The sequence below is a fragment of the Chiloscyllium punctatum genome, chromosome 31, assembly GCF_047496795.1.
Source record: "Chiloscyllium punctatum isolate Juve2018m chromosome 31, sChiPun1.3, whole genome shotgun sequence".
In the NCBI taxonomy this organism is placed as follows: Eukaryota; Metazoa; Chordata; class Chondrichthyes; order Orectolobiformes; family Hemiscylliidae; genus Chiloscyllium; species Chiloscyllium punctatum.
The window spans coordinates 9,342,088-9,362,555 of record NC_092769.1 but is presented as its reverse complement, the minus strand read 5'-3'; the positions used below and the strand labels follow the sequence as shown (position 1 = coordinate 9,362,555).

At 44.0% G+C, this 20,468-nt stretch overlaps 1 pseudogene; it reads right to left on the bottom strand.

Moving 5' to 3' along the window:
- LOC140456858 (cyclic AMP-responsive element-binding protein 1 pseudogene) overlaps nucleotides 1-3,020 on the bottom strand; it is a 91,558-nt pseudogene extending 88,538 nt beyond the window's left edge.
- Between the last annotated feature and the right edge of the window lie 17,448 nt (nucleotides 3,021-20,468).

Genomic DNA, 20,468 nt, shown 5'->3' with positions numbered 1-20,468 from the left:
AAAGCATGAAATTGAAAGAATACCTTTAAGAGAAAGTTGAAAAGCTGTCATGTGGCTGACTGCAGGAACATAGTGTTCTGAACAATTTGAAAATGAAACATTTTGGCTGTTGCGTAAGAAACCTTGTTGCCTTGTTGTTTTCACAGCATTTCGAATACAACCAACCTGTTTAAATTATGCCCCAATAATGCCACAATACTCTAAAAGGCTATCGAATTTGAATTTTACTCTTTTGACAGTATTAAACTAATGAGACGAATCAGTGTTTTGGGGTATAAACGCCAACATTACCGACAGTTAGCAATAAAAAGAGCACCTTCTGCCATTGAACGACTGCAATTCTCTCTAAAAGGAACCATTTTACCCATATATAAAAAAAATCTGTAGCAGAAGGCCGAAGACGACCCGGGGCCTGTCGAGGATAATCAACACTGTTAGCTGGATTTGAAAATTATAGGCTGTAAATTTAATAGGGGCTATATTGGATCAGTATATTGTTACAGAGCAGAAGTTAGCTAAATATTTAATACAAAGGATGCTAGGAGTTGGAATATTTTGTTATTTAATTATCACTTTTGGAGTTAAAGAATAGCATTTTACGTTTTTTTCGTGAAATAGTGATATTTGGGGTCGTTGTCTGTCACCCATGCTTTAACAGATTACGAGGCAAGATGAGCTTTTCTGTGTGCGTGCTTTAATTAGCGGAAGCTTTTACCGCCGAGTTGCAACAACGAAATGGATGACAGTTGCTGAGGGAGAGACCAGAAATCTTTCGATCATTTTATTTCTTGTATGTGTGAATCGTGCCAGATCAGTGCAGGGTTGTATATGTCCCAACCTGTTTATAAAACAAGACAGAGATAAAACAACAGACCAGCTGGATAAAATGTCTGATGGGGCCATGTCTGGAGGACACAAAGCAATGTAAAAATGTTTCTTGTTCACTGACTTTTTGCACTGCTGCTCCAAGTTTTAATGACCAGTTATTAAGGCCTTTCAGAACATTGAAACATCTTTCAGAGCACCGAGACTACTTCTCAGGAAGGGGGAGAAACTAATCTGACACTATGTGCCTGTAACAGAGGAATATGAGGAGGTTATTCAGCCCGCACGGGCCTTATACCACTGAAAGAGTTGGAAAGCTGAAAATTGGCACGTTTTGCAAAAGGAATGGGTCAAACCGTAGAGAAGTGGTGCTGCAGCTGTACGAGGTGTTAATGAAGGGACACCTGGAGTAAATAGTGCTGTTTGTTTTTCCGTAACTGCGAAGGGTGAGAGCTCCAGCAAATACTGTTTACTGGCTGTTCATCATCCATGGGTTGCTGCATCATTTAATGCCGCCGGCCTGCTATACACGATTAGGAGAAGACCATTCAGCCGAATGAGCCTGTTCCAGAGGGATAGATAAGGCCATTCCATCCAGACCAAGTAAATGTTTCCTTTTATTGTGATATGAAAGTTCTGTATGGAAGGGGTTAACTGAACCCATTTGTTCAGTCATGATTTGAAGACGCTGGTGTAGGACTGGGGTGTACAAAGATAAAAATCACCAAGTTATAGTCCAAAGGTTTACAGTGTGATGTGGTTGAAATTATATATTGAAAAAGATCCAGATTATTTCTTTTGTATGTAAATCGCAAAATTATTTAAAAAGAATTATTCTCTGTTTATCGGTGCTTAGTATCTCTACGTTGATTACCCAAACTTTTGCCAATTGTTCACATTTAAAATGATTTCCTCCATGTGTATTCTATCTCATAAAAAGGTTTTCATACCGATAACCAAAAACACACCTATACAAATGCACATCCTGTATTACCTGATCCTGGTGCAAATGATATACAGAACCATACATTTATGGGATTTCATTTACTGTTACTCGATCGATTGTATATCCCCCCACCCCCCCATGCAACGCAACGCATTTATCAAATGCAAGCATATGATTGATATATGACAATGGTTTGCAATGTTCCCCATGCTGGGCAGATAGCCCAATTTATGTGGTACTGCAGTGGAACGGTCTGCACAGCTCTCAATTCTGACTGGTACCTTGCCCCGTTAATGGTGTCTGAGGCGGTTCTATGAGGCAAATTAAGAATTTGATGTGACAATCCATTTCTACTGATCTGACAATGTCTTTATTGTATTTTCTCATCCTTGTGATTGGACCAACCATTGTCTCACTTCTCCAGCTATTTCTATTCTCCTGTCTCCTTATCCATAAGTTCACAACATGTTAGCCATTAATTAATCACTTGTCTTTCTGTGTCTTTCCCTGACATTGGCTTTTGTCTCCCCATTGTGTCGAGTGTTGTCATGTTGAACATCAGAAAAAATGAAATGGTCGTTGTTCACTTCCCAATGTGTCCCATATGGTGCTCCATGTTGGACATAGGGCATTCAGCAGCTTTGATTTATGTCTGTATCTTGGTCTATGCCTGTCCACGGACCGCCTGGTTATCCCTCTCAGCTGATTGTGCTGTCAGTAACACGAGGAAGTTCCTCGAGTATTATTCTTAAGCGTCAAGCATCTATCTTGCAGCTTAGGGACTTCTGGCTGTTTCCTGTCATTGAAACGTTAGTGCAGGTGCTGGGGATGTTCTGTTGGAGGTTGTAATGTGAGCAGCCTCAGACATTCAGGGAGACAAGCAGAATCGATAAGGGAAGACAAGACGCTCTGTCTTCCCTTCTTGTGGATTGTTTCACAGAACATCTCTAGGTCACCCGCACCCACTAACCCCACCGCCCTGTTGCTGAACACTTCAGCGCCCGCGCCCTCGACATCAACGACATATAGGTCCAGCCAACTGTTCCTACTCGACGCCTGGATGAAGAATGCTTCATATTTCGCCTTGTGACCCTACAAACACACGGGATCAATGTGGTTATTACAGCTTCCTCATTTCCTCTCCCCCTACTTTATCCCAGTCATAAGACTCCAACTTGACAGCGCCTACCAGAACTGTCCATTCCTCCTCCCTCAGACCTATCACATTCTCTTTCACCTTAACACACATTTCGCCTTCTCAACTACCTTACCCCCAACCCCAACCCCTTCCCATTTATCTCTCAGCTTTGTCCCACAAGCCTCATTCCTGCTGAAGGGCTGATGCCTGAAATGTTGATTCTCCTGCAATTCGGTTGCTGCCTGACCTGCTGTGCATTTCCAGCAATACATTCTCGACAACACAATGATGTTTGCAATTAATAATTTGGGAGAAACTTTTTTGTGCTGCAAGTAATAGTTATCAACAAAATTAACATGCCTGTCCGATGCAGTATAGAGAAACAATGGATGGAGTGCATTTGAGATTTTAGGAATATTTTTCATAATGTCCCAAGCCTAGAGTGCAAAATCAAACCAAGTGGTAATGGGGCTAATACATGAACATGGTTTTAGAATGGGCGAGCTGACAGGAAGCAGTGTATCGGTTTAAAGATATCCTTTTTTTTGTCTCAGAACCATCATGGGATGCCATAAACAGTGGTACTTCGGCCACAGCTATTGCCTGTACATCTCAAACATTTGATTGAGAGGAGCAAATGCAATATTTCCAAGTCTGCTGATGGCACTAACCGATGTTTGATGGTAGTGGGTGAGGAGGATTTAATAATGCTCCAAGGTGATCGAGACAAGTGAGTGACTGGGCAAATACGTGGCAGATGAAGAGTATTGTGTGTAGATCTGATGTTGTGCTCTTTGGTGGGAAAAATAGAATGGCAAAATACCATTTGAAAAAGCATCGGTGAAAGAATGTTGTTAGAATAAGGTGGATTATGATCATTTTCCTGTTTCCTGCTGCAAACCCCTCCGAGGACCATGCAAGACCGTGAGTTCTGAAGCCAGAAGTCAATACTGGGAATGGAATTGGCACGCTGACCAGTGTATATAGGCCCACATGGGTAGCTGTAGCACAGAAAAGGATCTGGATATCTTTTCACTACAGTCAGCGAAAGCAGTTAAGAAGAGAAATGTTGTGTTGCACTTCATTTCGAGGGGATTTGTGTCCAGCCGTGGGGATAGCTCACTGCAACTGTACAGGGGCTTGCTGATACATCCTCTCAAATATTGTGGAGGATTGTGTGAAGTTTTGGATTACTTAACTAACAACCGACAAACCAGACATTGAGAGAGAGCAGCGAAGTACAGCCAGACTGATCTCTGGGATGACAGGATTGTGTGGGAGAAGAGTATGGGGCAAATGAGCCTGTATTCCTTGGGGTTTAGGAAAATGAGTGGAGATCTCAGTGACATATATAATTCTTTGACAGGGTGAGACCGATTGGAAGCTGGGATGATAATTCACTGGCTTGGACGTCTAAAACAACTGCCCAAAGGATTAGGTATAGACAGGTCACTCTGCATTGAGATGACAATAAATGTCTGCGCTCAGAGACCGGTGAACCTGGGGGACTCTCTCACACATATGACTGTGGAACTCAAGGCACTGAATATAAATGAGGATTTCTATACACGAGAGGGAGAGAACAGTTTTATGTTGTGGAGATAGAGCATCAGCTATTATTTTTGGATTATGGTAGAAAATCAATGAACCAAAGGGATTAATCAAATGTCTATTTTTATATTTTTATAAAAGTCAATCATATTAAGGAATATGCACATTGTGTGGGTAAAGTGTATTGATGGGATATTCTCAAATGAACTAAAATGGGTGGAGGCTCAATGTGTTGAATGACCTACTCCTTTCCCGATGCTTCTGTGCGGTCTGTGGGAAATCTTGGTAAATGTTGGCACAAACAGCCACGTGTTCGCAAGGAGGGCTCTGAAGGTCTAAATGACTGTGTATTCGGATGCTTTTTTTCCAATTCTGAGGCTGGTGATGGGTGTTCTATCCGGTGTATCCTTGAAGACCTCAGAGCAATGTGGTACAATTGATGGTCTTGCTTGACCCTTTCAGAGACCATTGAAGAGTTCAGCATATGTCTGTGTGTCTGACGTCATGTTTAGGCCAGACCAGGAAAGCACGTGAGATTTGCTTCCTGAAAGTACATTGGGGAATAAAGTGGTGCTTCCAGTCGACGCTGAATTCAGGGTCACTGTTATTGACACTAGACTTTAGATCTCAGTATTTTATTAATTGTTTTTAACTTCAACCAGCTGTCAGAGCATTACCCTGGCCTGGATTAGTAATCCAATGATATTTCCACAACAGCACCATCTCAACATGGGAACCTACCAGAAACCACACTGAGCAGGTTATTTCTGAGCTGCTTGACAGCTCTGTCAAAAAAGAACTCCCACGAATGTTATTGTCTCGATGGGACTGAAGCGGTGGGATTGGTCAAATTGTAATTATTCTCATCTTAGGGGATGGGACACAGCTAAATAACTTTTCACGTTGTTAGGGAGCTGTGAGAGTTGGAGCTGGAATGAAACAGTTTCCCCAGGGGCAACATGCAACAGAAGTTTTCAGTCCTATTCCAGGAATGGTGTCACGGCCCATTGTCTTTGTTATACCTATTATGTTCAGCTGTTTCTTCACGTCAGGTGCAGTGAATCAAATTGGTTGAAGACGGAAATCTGTGATTCTGTCGGTATCATGGCCAGGGTGAGGTGGATCATCGACTGAACACTTCTGGCTGATGATAGTTCAAATACTGCATGCTTTGCTTTTATCTTAATGCGCAGGGCTATTCCATTCCTAATAATAGGATATTTGTGGAGGCATCTCCTCCAGTAAGCTGTTTATTTTTCCATCACCATTTACGAATGGATGGGGCAGGACTGAAGAGTTTCGATCTGATCTGTTGGTCTTGATAGCATTTCCCCTTCTCTTTCAGATGTTAGTTCTGCTGTTTGGAATGTAACCAGTCCAGTCCAGTAACATTAACAGATTGTGATCAGGTTTCCGTCCACACGTTTCTACCTTGCATGTGCAACACACTCATCGCTGAATCATAGATCGGCTCGCTGGTAATGGTAGACTGAGGGAGTATACCGGGCAAAACCTTCAGGTCGTGGTTCATACCATTTTGCTGCTGTTGCTGTGGCTTGCGGTACTACATCAATGTTAAGAATATTATTTTCAATGTAAGAGGAGCACGATCTTTGAAATGGATATTTGTCCTAGAAATGAGCTGAGAGCAGCAAAGCATTGGTGATGAAAGAGATTTATAATGTCATAGGGTCTTAGATTCACACAATATGCAAAGAGACCCTTCTGCCCAAGGTGGCCATGCCTACCAGGTTTCTTAACGTGAACTAATCCTATTTGTCTGCAGCTGTCATATAGCCTTCCAAATCTTTCATGTATCCATTGAATTGTATTATAAATGTTGTAATTATATTTCCCTGTACTGCATTCTCTGGCAGTTTATTACATATACATAGCAGTCTGTGCGAAACAACTAACTGTTAGATCTATTTTACGTCTCTCCCCTCTTACCTTAAATGTGTATCTTGGATTTTGGACACCTCTTCTCTGGAGAAAAGACCTTGGCTATTCACGCTATCTATGTCCATCATTATAATTACACTTTGCAAGTTCACCATTCAGCCTGCCATGCAAAAGGGAAAAAATTCCCAGATTATGAAAGGCACTGATCTCGGGATTACTACCGGGACCACATGCTAGCCAGCATACAAATGAAAGAATAGGCAGGATGAACACGTGGTTTGGGGGATGGTGTAGGAGGTTCAGGTTTGTTGGACATTTGGACCGGTTCTGGGGAAAGTGTGACTATTAAAAATTGGATGGTCTACACATGAACCAGACTGGATCTAACGTCCTTAGGGGAGTTTTGCTACTGCTCTTGGGCACGATATTAACTAATGTGACAGGGGGCTGGAAACCAGAATTGCAGAGAAGAATACAACACGGTGGAAACTGGAGACGATAAGAATCATGAAGTTAACATTAATAAGGGGAAGAGTAGGCAGAGAGCAGATGAACGCAAAGAAATGGTGGCCTCAAGTGCATATACTTTCATGCGAGGAGTATAGTGTGGAAGGCAGATGAATGCAGGGCTTGGGTTGGCGCCTGGAATTATGTCGTTATTACAGTCACAGAGACTTGGTTGAAAGGAGGGCCTGATTAGCAACTAAAAGTTCCAGAATATAAACGCTTCAGAAAGGGCAGGGAGAGACGTAAAAATGGGGCGGGGGGGGTTGCATTGCTGGTCAGGGATGATATCACGGCTCTGCAAAAGGTGGGAATTATGGTGGGCTTTATGAGTGAATCATTATGGGTGGAACTGAGAAATAAGAAGGGTGCAGTTACATTGTTGGTGCTGTATTTCAGGCCTCCCAACAGTGAGTGTGTGGTAGAAGGACAAATAGGTGAACAGATTATGGAAAGATGTCGAGCCAACAGTGTCGTGGTGATAAGACATTTTAATTTTCCCAACATTGACTGGCAGACAATTAGTGTCTGAGGTCTGGATAGGATAGAATTTATAAGAAGCGGCTAGGAGAGTTTTCTGGAGCAGTGTGTCAATAGTCAAATAGGGGAAGAGGCCATATTGGACCTGGTGTTGGGGAATGATCCAGGCGAAGCGGTAGAAGTTGCGTTGGGGGATATTTTGGGAACAGTGACCACAATTATGGAGGTTTTAGACGACTCAAAGACAAAGGTTCGAGTGGTCTTAAAGGAAGAGTACGAAACTGGGCCACGGCCAATTGTATCAAAATTAGGTAGGAGTTGGGAAATGCGGATTGGGACCAGCTATTTGAAGGGAAGTCCACATTCCATATGTGGGAGGCTTTCAAAGATAGTGTAAAGATAGTACAGGATAGGCATGCTCCTGTTCCTTGGATGCTGCCTGACCTGTTGCGCTTTTCCAGCAACACATTTTCATGCCTTGCTGAAAGCAAAGGATAGGAAAGGCAAGATTCGTGAATCGTGGATGACAGGAGTAATGGTACGAGTAGCCAAGAGGAAAAGGGAAGCGGAAATAACGTCCAGGTAGCTAAGAACAGAACGGGCCCTGATGCAATATCGGGAGAGTAGGACCATTTTTAAAAGAGGAGTTAAGCGGACTAATAAGTTTGAAGAATTCATCGGCGGGCAGGCTTTGCAAAAATTCAGATGTAGCAAAGTTGTTGTTATGGGTGATTTCAACATTCCCAAAATCAACTGGAATCTCCTTCGATAAGATTGTTTGGATGGGGCGGTTTTTGTCAGGTTTGTTCAGGAGGGATTCCTTACTCATTATGTAGACAGGCCGACGAAGGGAGAGGCTATTTTGGATTCGGTGCTCGGGAATGAACCAGGATCGGTGTCAGATCTTGCGGTGAGAAAACACGTTGGTGACAGGCATCATAATTGCCTCACATTTATCAAAGCCTTGGAGAGGGAAAGCAGCATTTGCATAGAACATAGAACATAGAAGAATACAGCGCAGTACAGGCCCTTCGGCCCTCGATGTTGCGTCGATCAAAGCTCACCTAACCTACACTAACCCACTATCCTCCATATACCTATCCAATGCCCGCTTAAATACCCATTAAGAGGGAGAGTCCACCAGTGCTACTGACAGGGCATTCCATGAACTTACGACTCGCTGAGTGAAGAACATACCCCTAACATCAGTCCTATATCTATCCCCCCTTAATTTAAAGCTATGCACCCTTGTAATAGCTGACTCCATACGTGGAAAAAGGTTCTCACATGTAAGGAAGACATTTAATTGGGGAAAAGGAAATAATGACGCTATCAGACAGTAGTTGGGAAGTGCAACATGGCAGCTATTGTTCCACAGAAAGGGCACAGCAGACATGTGAAGACTGTTTAAGGAGAAGTTGTTGCGAGTGATGAAAAAATGTGTTCCTCTGAGATGTGTAAGAAGGGGTAAGATGAAGGAAGCTTGGTTGACGAGAACAGATGAAGTTCTCATCCATAGGAAGAAGGCAGATTACGTAGAGGATCACAGGCTTACTAGAAACGAGCTCAGAAATGGACGACGAGAGTCAGGAGTGGGTATGAAAAAGGCATTTAAGTTGTACGTGAGGAATAAGAGAATGATCAGTGATAAAGTAGGGCCGATCAGGGACAGCGTAGGGAACTTGTGCGTGGAGTCTGAACAGACAGGGGAAGCCCTAAATGAGTGTTTTGCTTCCGTCATCACGACGGAAAGGGACCTTGTTTCAAATGGGAGCTTTGAGGAACTCGTATACAAGTTTGATTCGATCAAAATCCATGATGCTGATGTGCTGGAAGCTTTGGCAAACATTAAAATTGGTGAGTCTCCAGGGCAAGGCCAAATTTATCCTAAGCTACTCTGGGAAGCGAGAAAGGATGTTGTTCCAATTTTCAAGAAAGGTAATAGGGAATTACCTGGCAAATACAGACTAGTTAGTCTTATATCAATGGTCAGCAAAGTTTTGGAAAGCATTCTGAGGGATAGGATTTATGACTAATTGAAAAAGCGTAGCGTGACTAAAGGCAGTCACGCTATTCCTTTAGTAAGGGGCAGGTCATGCCTCGCAGATTTTATTGTGTTCTTTGGGGAAGTGTATGGCAGGTTGACGAAGGTCGAGGAGTAAATGTGGCATTTGATAAGGTTCCCCATGATAGCCTCACTCATAAATTCAGGAATTATGGAAAACAGGGAGACTTGGCTATCTGGATTCAGAATTGAATGGATGACAGAAGGCAGAGAGTGCATGTTGGTGGAAAGAATTCTGTCTGGAGGTCAGTGTTGAGTGGATGCCCCAGAGCTCTGTTCTTGGGCCTCTGTTCTTTGTACTTTTTATAAATGAGTTGGATGAGGAGGTTGAGGGGTTGGTGAGTAAATTTTGCAGAATACACAAAGGCTGGAATTCCGTTAATAGTATCAAGGGATACTGCAGCTACAGCGTGACATAGGCAAAATGTTGTGCTGGGGTGAAAATGACAAATGGAGTTCAACCTGGAAAATATGAAGTGATACATTTAGGAAGGTCGAACTCGATAGCTGAATATAGGATGACAGACAGGATTCTTGGCAGTGCGGAGGAACAGAGAGATCTTGGTGTTCAAGTAGATAGATCCTTCATAGTTGCTACCCAAGTGGATAGGAGTGTTAAAGAGCATATGGTGTGTTGGCTTTCATTAACAGGGAGATCGAGGTTGATACCACGAGGTTTTGTTACAGCTCTACAAGTCACTGGTGAGACCACACATGCAATATTATGTCCAGTTCTGGTCGCCTTATTGTAGGAAAGGAACAGAGGCTTTGAAGACGGTGCAAAAAAGGTTTACCAGGATGCTGCCTGGACTGGAGGGCTTGCCTTGTGAAGAGAGGTTGACCAAGCTCGGACTTTTACTTCTGGAGAGGAGGAAGAGACGTGACCTGATCGAGGTATACAAGATAATAGAAGAAATATATAGAGTCAGAAGCCTGAGACCTTTCCCCAGTGCAGGGTTGACTGGTACGAGAGCTCGCAGTTTTTAAAATATTAGGAGAAAGGTATCGAGGGGATGTCAGAGGAAGGTTCCAGATGCAGAGTTTTGTGAATGCATGGAATGTGTTGTCAATGGCGATGGTGGAAGCAGAGTAATTCGGGACATTTAAGCGACTGCTGGACATGCACATGGATAGCAGACAACTGAGGGGTGTGTAGCTTAAGTTATTTGATTTTACATTAGGATTAATGCTTTTTACCACGTCGTGGACCAAAAGGCCTACTTTTCTATTATCAATGTTCCATTAAAAGTGGTCATGAAATAACTTTAGCACAATTAATGAGAATCCCAAAAACTTTTGTTAGGATATAAGAAGCAAGCTGGTAACTGGAGAAAGGATTGGTCCACGAAAGGATAAGGAAGGAAGGCTGCATTTTGAACCCGAGAAGATGTGTGAAACTCTGAATAATTACTTGGGATTAGTGTTCACTGAGGAGAAGGACATGATGAATGCTTAAATTAGAGATAGAAGTTTGATTACTCTGGATCACGTTCACATATGTAGGTAAGATGTGTTTGCTAGGCTAGAGTTCATTAAGGTGGACATATCCACAGGATTGGGTGGGATCTATCCCAGGTTGCTGAGGGAGGCAAGAGAGAAAATACCTCGGCGCTGACAGCTATCTTTGTATCATCCTTAAACACAGGTGAGGTGCTGAAGGATTGGAGAATTGCTTGTGTTGCCCTCCTGTACAAAAGGCGGTGTAGGAATATTTCGGTTAACGACAGATTAGTGAGCCTGACGTCCGTTGTAGGAAAGTTGCTGCAGAAGGTACTCTGGGGTAAAATCTATTTATATTTGGAACAGAATGGACTTAGCAGTGATAGGCAAATGGCTTTGTACGGGGGAGATCATGCCTTACCAACTTACTCGAATTCTTCGAGTAAGTAACAGCCTTGATAGAGGAAGGAAGGGCTGTAGATGTCATATACATAGACTTTGACAAGGCGTTTAATAAGGTTCCCATGGTAAACCAATGGAGAAAGTGAAGTCACATGTTGTGCAGAGTGTTGTAGCTATGTGGATAAAGAATTGGTTGAAAAACAAGAGACTGAGAGTAGTAGTTGAAGGGAGTTTCTCGAAATGGAGAAACTTGATGGCTGGTGTTCCACAGGGATCAGAGCTGGCGCAAGTGCTGTTTGTGATGTATGTAAATGATCTGGAAAAGGGCACTGTTGGTATAATCAGCACGTTTGCAGATGACACGAAGATTGGTGGAGGAGCAGAAAACATCGGACACTGTCAAAGAATACAGAAAAATATAGATAGTCTGGTGGGTTGGAAGAGAAGTGGTGGAAGGAGTTTAATTCAGGCAAATGTGAGATGATACATTTTGGGAAGTCTAATTTTAGAGCTAATTATACAGTAAACGGAATAGCATTGTGAAAAGTTGTTGAGCAGAGAGATCGGGGAGTGCAAGTCATTTGTACCCTGAACCTCGCTCACAGGTGGATGGATTGGACACGAAGGCATATAGTGTGCTTGCCTTCATCGGACGGGGTATTGAGTATAAGAACTGCCAGGTCTGTTAAATTTGTACAAGACATTGGTTCGGCCGCATTTGTAATACTGTGTACATTTCTGGACGCCACCTTACCAAAAAGATGTGGAGGCTTTGGAGAGGGTGTAGGCAAGGTTTATGATGATTTTGTCTGGTATGGAATGTGCTAGCTATGAAGAGCAGTTGAGTAGGTTAGGATTGTTTTCATTTGAAAAAATGAGATTGAGGCGAGACCGTATTGTGGTCTACAAAATCTTAAAAGGTATAGACAGGGTATATTGAAATAAGCGTTTTCCCACAATGAAGGATTCAGTAATGAGAGGTCACGCTTTCAAGATGAGAGGTGAAAGGTTTAAGGGGGATTCTCGCGGCAAATACCTTACACAGAGGGTGGTAGGTGTCTGGAATGCATTGCCAGCAGAGTTTCTAGAGGCAGGCATGTTAAATTCATTTCAGATGCATCTCAACAGATAGATGAGTACATGGGGAGCAGAGGGATACAGATGCTTAGGAATTGGGTGACAGGTTTACACGGTGGATTTGGTTCGGCTCAGGCTTGGAGCGCCAAAGGGCGTCCAGGGCTGTAAATTTTCTTTGTTCTATCCAGGCTACCCTTACACTTCAAGACCTCCAGTCTCGTTCTCATCATTGCAAATATTTTGCCCCCTTTCTGGTTTACAACATTCTTCGTGTATCAGGGCAACACGAATTGAACACAGTACTACAAATTTGTCCTTACTGTCCTCTTGTACAGGCACAGCATCATGTCCCAATTACTATATTCACTGCTCTGACTGATGAAGGTAATCGTACCTACTGCCTTCCACACCACCCTGTCCACATGTGTAAGTCCTGCTCGGATTATTCTAAAAAAAAAGGCAGCACCTCATATTTAACGTGAGGAAGCTTCACCTTCCCATCCTCGTCCTACTGACGCAGTTAAACATGATCTCATTTTCCTTTTAAATGACCTTCTTCACTGCCATTTTACCAGCAATTTTCTGTCATCTACAATGTTACCATCCAATCTTTGTATGTTCTCATCCAAATAATTTCTCAAAATAACAAACAACAGTGGCCCCAGCACTGGTCCTGTGGCACACCGCTAGTCACAACAAATCTCTCCCTGCACCATCTGTCTCCTAGTTTAATTTAGAAACTTTTCCTGATCCCATGTGATCTAACCTTATTAACCAGGCTACCATGTGGCATATTGTTGGATCTCACGAAGGTTCACGTAGAAAAACCTATGCTTGAACAGGCCCTGGGTGTTTATCTAACGTTGTGCATTTTCTAAATTCCGGCACTTCCTCATCTGTAATGTAGCCGCATTTCAAAACATCACTGCATCGATTTATTTCCCTAATTTCCCCAGCTTCCATGTCTTCCTCCAGAGTAAATGCTGACGCAATATTTTCATGGGGTATCTCGCCCATTGAGCAGGAACTGGCTCTAAGGCATCGGAGTGGGCTGAGGTCGATTGTTTGTAAGTAGTGAGAACCCAGAAGAGTCAGAGACAGATATCCTGCGTTGTTGAACCGTTAACTGTGTTTCTGTGCTTCCACGTTTACCAGATTGTCTATAATGCCTTACATTTTAATTGTTTTTTCTTTACTTTTCTGCTTTATATCAAGATGCTGTATTTTGTTTTTTTTTTGGGGGGGGGGGATCTTTGTGCCTAAGCTAGCGTCATATATGTACGACTTGTACAGTTTTCCCTGTCCTCATATGAGTACATGTGACAATAAACCTCATAAACTTAATCCATCTCATATGGGTCCACACAAAGATGGCTGTCTAAGTTTTTAGGAGCCCTATTCTCTCTATAGATTTTCTTTTGACTTTAATACAATAAAATAATCTCTTTGAATTCTCCTTAACATTAACAGCTGTGTCATGCCCTGTTTTTGCCTTCCTGATTTCCCTGGTAAGTATACTCCGACACATATTACGCACAAGGGATTCCAAACATCCCTGCTGCCAATACGTGACATATACTTGCTTGTTTCCCCTTGACCAGACACTCAATAACCGCCATGCTCTGATCACTACTCCTTTTAACATTGCGCTTCACACGAACAGGGCCATGCTGTTCCTGAACTCTCACTATTTCGCTTTGAAAGACTCCAACTTGCCAGATGTCCTTTTAACTGCGAACAGCTTCTCCAATCAGCTTTTGAACCTTTCCGCCAAATATTATCACAATTGGCTTTGCCCTCATTTAAGATGTTAACTTGTGGACCAGGCTCATCGTTTTCCAGAACTATTGTCAAACTAATGGCATTACAGTCACCCACTTTAACAGCTGAACCACATGTTCTGCCTTAATTCCCAAGAGGAGATCAAGGTGATGTCAAGATCAAATCAGCCGTGAATTAACAGAATGGCAAGGATCAGATCAGCCTTGAACTTACTGAATGGCAAGGCAGCGACGAGGGACCGAATGTCTGCATGTGTTTGTGTGTGTGTGTGTGTGTGTGTGTGTGTGTGTGTGTGTGGTTTTTCCCGTGCCGATGTGTGCGTGCTTTAGTGTGCATCTGCGTCTCTGCATCTGCGTCTCTGAGCAATTGGGTTTCTGTTGTTTTGCGAGTGAATCCATTGAAATGAGGATCAAAATGCGTCTCCTCATTCTCTCACTCTCTCTCTTTTTCTCTCCATCTTGTGTTCCAAGTAATGTAATGCCCGCCTCTGCTGTATGCCCCGTGCCACTGCACAAGCAGCAGCTTTGTTTGGAAAAGCCATCAAAGACAGTGGATCCCTCACATTTGAATTGAAATGGCTTCAATGTAACGTACAATTTAATGAATGCAGTGGCAACATTGCAATGGCTTCACTTATGGTGCCATCTTATGTACAAGAAATCTATGTATAATTTCTTAAGTTTTTGGACCAAAAATGAAAGAATGAGAACTGAAAATCCAGAAGAAGAGTAAAAGGGAAAAAACAAATGAGCAAACACGAATTACAGTCCCTGACACACCAGTCTGTGCCAGCAAAGAGTCTCCAGACCGCACCGGGCCCATTCTCCACACTGGGCCGGGCCCCGTTTCCAGACTGCACTGGGGCCAGTATCCAGAGTGCATCGAGCCCAGTCACCAGACTGTTCCAGACCTAGTCTTTTGTAAATATGGGACCCAGTCTCCAGAATTCCACAGGCCCAGTCACTAGACTGCATTGGGACTATTCTCCCGGCGACACCAGTCCAGTCTCCACACCATACCAGGCCCAGTTTCCAGAACGAACCTGGCCTAGTATCCAGTCCTCACTGGGCTCAGTATCCAGACACTACCGAGTCCTGATCCAGGTTTCACCAGGCTCAGTAGCCAGACAGTGCTGGGCCCAGTCCCCAGACCTCACTGGGGCAAGTCTCCAGACTGCACCGACCACAGTCTCCTGCCCAAACCGTGCTCAGTTTCCAGGCCCGAATGGGACCAGTTCCCAGGCCGAACCGGTCCGAGTCTCCAGACTGTAGCAGACCAAGTGAATGGACTACACCACTCTCGTCTCCCTAGTTCCCCAGGTCCAGTAGACACACAGCACCAGGCCCAGTCTCCAGGCGGCCCCTGGCACAGTGTCCACACTATACCAGGCCCAGTCTCCAGACCATACAAGGCCCAGTTTCCACACCATACCAGGCTCAATCTCCAGACCGCATCGGGCCCATTCTCCAGGCCGCACCAATTTCAATATCCAGATTGTAGTCAGCCCAATCTCAAGTGCACACTGTGCTTTCTCTTGGCCTCCCATCCCCGCGATAGCCCCCGTCTGGACTCATCTCCTCCATTCCCATCGGAGTAATTTTAAAATTTTAAAAATTTGTGAAGAAGAAGTCTCTCCAGAAAACAGAACAAATCAAGGTTGGTATAAAGAGCGGGCAGAGCAGAGAAGCTCCGGTTGGTACATTCTTTCTCTACCACTATCTTTAGGATGATTGTTTCCTTCTTCGAAGAATGACTTTGGAGACTCAACGCAGTTTTTATTCCAATTCCTTGCAATGCTGTCTCTTACTAAAAGTTTATGGCCATGTCTATTGCTGGCCCACATGCTGACATTGGGTTTGTGTTAGGACTTTACAATACATTCTCACTAAAAATTGGAAAAGTATATCAAAAAATGTTGAAAGTTAGAGAAAATGGTTGAAAATCCATCTCAACCTCTTCTACTGTGCTTCACTGAAAGTAGCCTGAATACAATTGTACAGCTGTGATCTGCATATCTCGTGACGTACGACAGGGTTTATAGAGGAATGCATTGCTGTGGTCTGCATAGCTGCCAGTGCTGGATCGATATCTTGTGTCTCTGGATGAATGCACTGCTGTGGTGGGGATAGCTCCCAGCGTTAGACTCATACCTACTCCGAGTTTATAGATTAATGCAGTGGCGTGGTCTGCACATTTTTCCGCACTCGGCAGACTGCTGGGTTAGACTGAGCAGAGCTCGAACTTCCCACTGTGCTGAACAGATATCTCCCCTGAGTTAATGGTTCTCTGTGTTGGATTGAGAACAAGTTCTCACTAACTATTTCAGCTGATCTGGCAATGCATTTAGTTCTCATTCGTGTGATTGGATCCTCCATCACTCCCTCAATTAATGTTGCACTGTGACCATGCACATTACATCATGATCGTGAACTCCCACTGTTCTGGCCTCTTCATTCAGGAATCTGATCAGGGCTTATGACCGAAACTCCGATTCTCTTGCTCTTCACATGCTGCCTGGCCTGATGTGCTTTCCCAGCAGCACACTGTGGAAAGACGCCTAGTCTGGGTTTATAGGTCAATGCACTGCTGTGTTCTGCATAGGTCCACGTGCTGGACTGATTTCCATTTCGGGTTCACAGATCAATGCACTACTGCAGCCTGCATAGCTCCCGGTGCTGGACAGACATCTAATCCGGTCTGTAGATTTTGGCTCTGCATAGCTCGACGTACTGGATTGATATTTAGTCTGTGTTTAAAGTTCAATGCACTGCTGCGTTTTGCACAGCTCCCAGTGATGAACATATATCTTGTCAAAGTTTAAAGATCGAGGCAATGATGTGGTCTGCACAGCTCCCCGTGCTGGACAGATGTCTAGTTTGGGTTAAGAGCAATACACTGCTGTGGTCTGCACAGTTTTCTGTACATGGCAGATTGCTGGGTTGGGCTGATCAGATCTTGATCGAAACAGTGTTGTGTGCTGGAGAGATATCTCCTCTGATTTAATGCTTCTCTGTTATTGATTGAAAATATATTATATCTAGCACTTTGAGCTGATCTGTAATGCCTTTCATTCTCATTTTGTGATTGGACCCTCCGTTTATCACTCCATTAATGTTGCAGCGTGACAATGTACATTTCATCATTTTGGTGAATACCCACTGTCCTGGCAGTAACCACAGCTTCTTCATTCAGAAGCAGTCAGCTATTCCCATCATCTTCAGGTATCTACGTAGCCAGAAATGATAGCCTTCAGAATAAAGGCCATCCCCTTGGAACAAGGCTCAAAACACAGTACCCCTCACCACTCGACACCGCCAACCAAACACTTCAAAATATCCCGCGTGTAACGAGACCTGTGGCACCACTGGGAACATTAGGGAGCAGACCATCAGGGAGATGGAGCAACACTTCCCATGTCTGAAAAGTTCAGACTGAATTCAACAGTACACACTGTGTCTCTAACTTCTGTGATGTCCCTACATTTATTTAACATACAGCCTGTTATTCTTGCTGATAAATATCATAGTTTTCATATACCCACGTTACATTCCAGCTGCCAAGTCACTGTCCATTGCTTATCCAGTTAGAGATTCTCTACGTTCTCTTCATAACTTAATTTTCTGACTATCTAAGTTAGAATACATCTGTTGCATTTCTCTAAAACCTTGCAAATCGTTGAGGTCCCAGGACAGGTCACTGTGTGACTGCAGTCGTTAATTTGTGTTGAACTGATAAATACATATTTATCCCTGACTTATCCCTTCTCCTGGCTCAATAACCAGTCCTCCCATATTCCTGTGTGGCTGTTTTGAAAGGATGAATTTTCTCTGAACTTTCCAATGGACCAGGAATGAGATATTAAAAGATCAGCTTCAATAGCTGAGCCACAGGCTCGAATCGATGAATAGCCTCATTCTGTTCATGGTAAAACACTTGATGAGCTGAATAGCCTGCTTCAGTATAGGTGTAATTATGAATTTTACTGAACATTTTAGAACCATCGCTGAGCAGTCCACTTCTGAATTTATGATGGAGGAAATGTCATTGATGCTGCAGCTGCTGATAGCCCAAGTTGCCTCATGGAGGACCAGTTTCCATTTGCTTGGTCCTTTCGAAGTATGTCCTACTTCACAGGAGGGAATGCCACATAACACAGTGGGCAGGATCTTCAATATGAGGCGGCTGAGACATTCCCTCCACGAGGACTGTGTGCTGGCTGATCCAACGGATACTGTTAGAGACAGATCCATCTGGAAAAAGGAGTTTGGTGAGAATGTTTCCTACTTTTTGGTTCCCCCATCAATACCCTATCTGGTTGTTGTGTATCTGATGTCTCTTCCTGCTCAGTCAGTGGTGGACCTGTGGAGACACACTTGGTGATGGCCATGAAGTCCCAGACCCAGAGTATGCTCTATGTCCTTCTCACCCGCAGTGCTTCCTTTGATTTGTTTTCAAAGTCAAGGGGAACTGAGTTACCACTGAGAGGTGGGGTGGAGCGGAGCAGGACATATCCATCCTCAGGTGAATTCCTTGACCACTTTTGACCAGTTAGCATGAGATTTCCCGGGTCCTGAAATCAATGTTGGGGATTTGCAGGGTAACCCTTTCCCTAACTGTACCCCAGGGAACCCCCATTACTTTTGGGTCTGTCCTGCCTGTGTGTCAACATATTCCCAGGGATAGTGACAGTGCTTCATGAAACATTAACCATCAGGCCTGATTCTTTAAGTAGGATGGTGTCAGACTGTTTTCTAACTGGGAATGTAATGCTCGAAAAGCACAACAGGTCAGACAGCATCCGGGGAGAAGGGGAATCAACGTTTTGAAAATCAGCCCTTCATCAGGAATGAGCCTTCTGGGCTGGGTGGCTGAGAAACAAATGGAAATGGGTTGGAGCTGAGAGCAAGGTGGCAGAGAATGTGAAAGACAGATAGAGGTATGGTAGAAGGTGATAGGTCAGAGAGTAGAGCGGACCAGAAAAAGTGTAAATATGAAGGAAAGAACAAGGGTGCGGTGCCGAGTTGGAGGCTTCAGATTGTGGTAACGTAGGGGGAGAGGAAATGTGGAAAATGATGAAATCTACATTGACCCTGTTCAGTTGCAATGTCCCACGGTGGAATATGAGGCGTCTTCCTCAGGGTTTCGGCTGGTTATTGTTTCTCGATGAAGAAGCCAGGACCTGCATGTCCTTGATGGAGTGGGGGGTGGAGTCGAAGTGTTCAACATGGGGCGGTGGTGGTGATTGCTGCGGGTGTCCCAGAGACGTGGTCTGAAATGATCTGCAAGATGGCGTTCAGTATCCTAGATGTCGAGCAGGCCACATTGCGTGCAAAGGATACTGTAGATGACATTGGCGTAGGTACAGATAAATTTCTGTCGGATGCGAAAGGATCCTTTGTGACCGTAGATGGATATGAGGTAGGAGGTGTGGGCTCATATTTTTCAGGTCTTGCGATGGCCAGGGAAAGTGTCGGGAGTGGGATGAGGGCTGGTGGAGGGCGGCAATCTGACGAGGAAGTTGCGGAGTGAATGGCCTCTGATCAGGGTAAGGAGGGAACTGCATTCCAAGTTGTGGGGTCTGTTTGTAGGTGGCGTAAATGGCAAAGGATGATGCGATGTATGCAGAAGTTGGTGGGGTGGAAGGTGAAGGGTTTCTGTCCTTGTTACATTGGGAGCACTTGGGTTGGATGTCACTGTTGCAGGAAGTGGATGAGATGCGCTGGACGGCATCATCAAACATGTGTGAAGGTAAATTGTAATCTGTGAAGAAGGAGGCTAACTGGGTTTTGTCTGCGGTGTAATTGGTCCTCCGAGGAGCAGTTGGGACGGAGATAGAGCAATTGCGAATAAGGAATCGCGTTTGTACAAGAGGCAGGGTAGAAGGAGGTGTAGTATCTACGTAGGTCACTGCGCTTGTAGGAAATGTCCGTTGTTAATTGGTCGCCAGAAATGGAGATGGCGAGGTCTCGGAAGGGATTAGATGCCCAGAATGGTCCAGGTGAATTGAGGTTGGCTAGAATATATTTGTGAAGATGATGAGCTGTTCAATCTCCTCGTGTGAGCATGAGGTAACTCCAATACAGTCACCAATGTAGCGGAAGAAAATATGCGGAATGGTGCTGAAGTAGCCGTGGAAGATTTCCTGGAATACACTGTACCCAATATTTTATAACGGACATCCATTAACATTCTGATCCCGGACATTATTTGTAAACGGCCGGACATCAATGAATTGCACTAATGGTCAGATGCCGAGGGAACGGGTTCCATTCCAGGGAGAAAGAGTCCGAAGTCCTTCAGGCAGTGAAAGTGTTGAGTACGTTTTCCCTGCATTTACATTTCTTTACGACACAGGA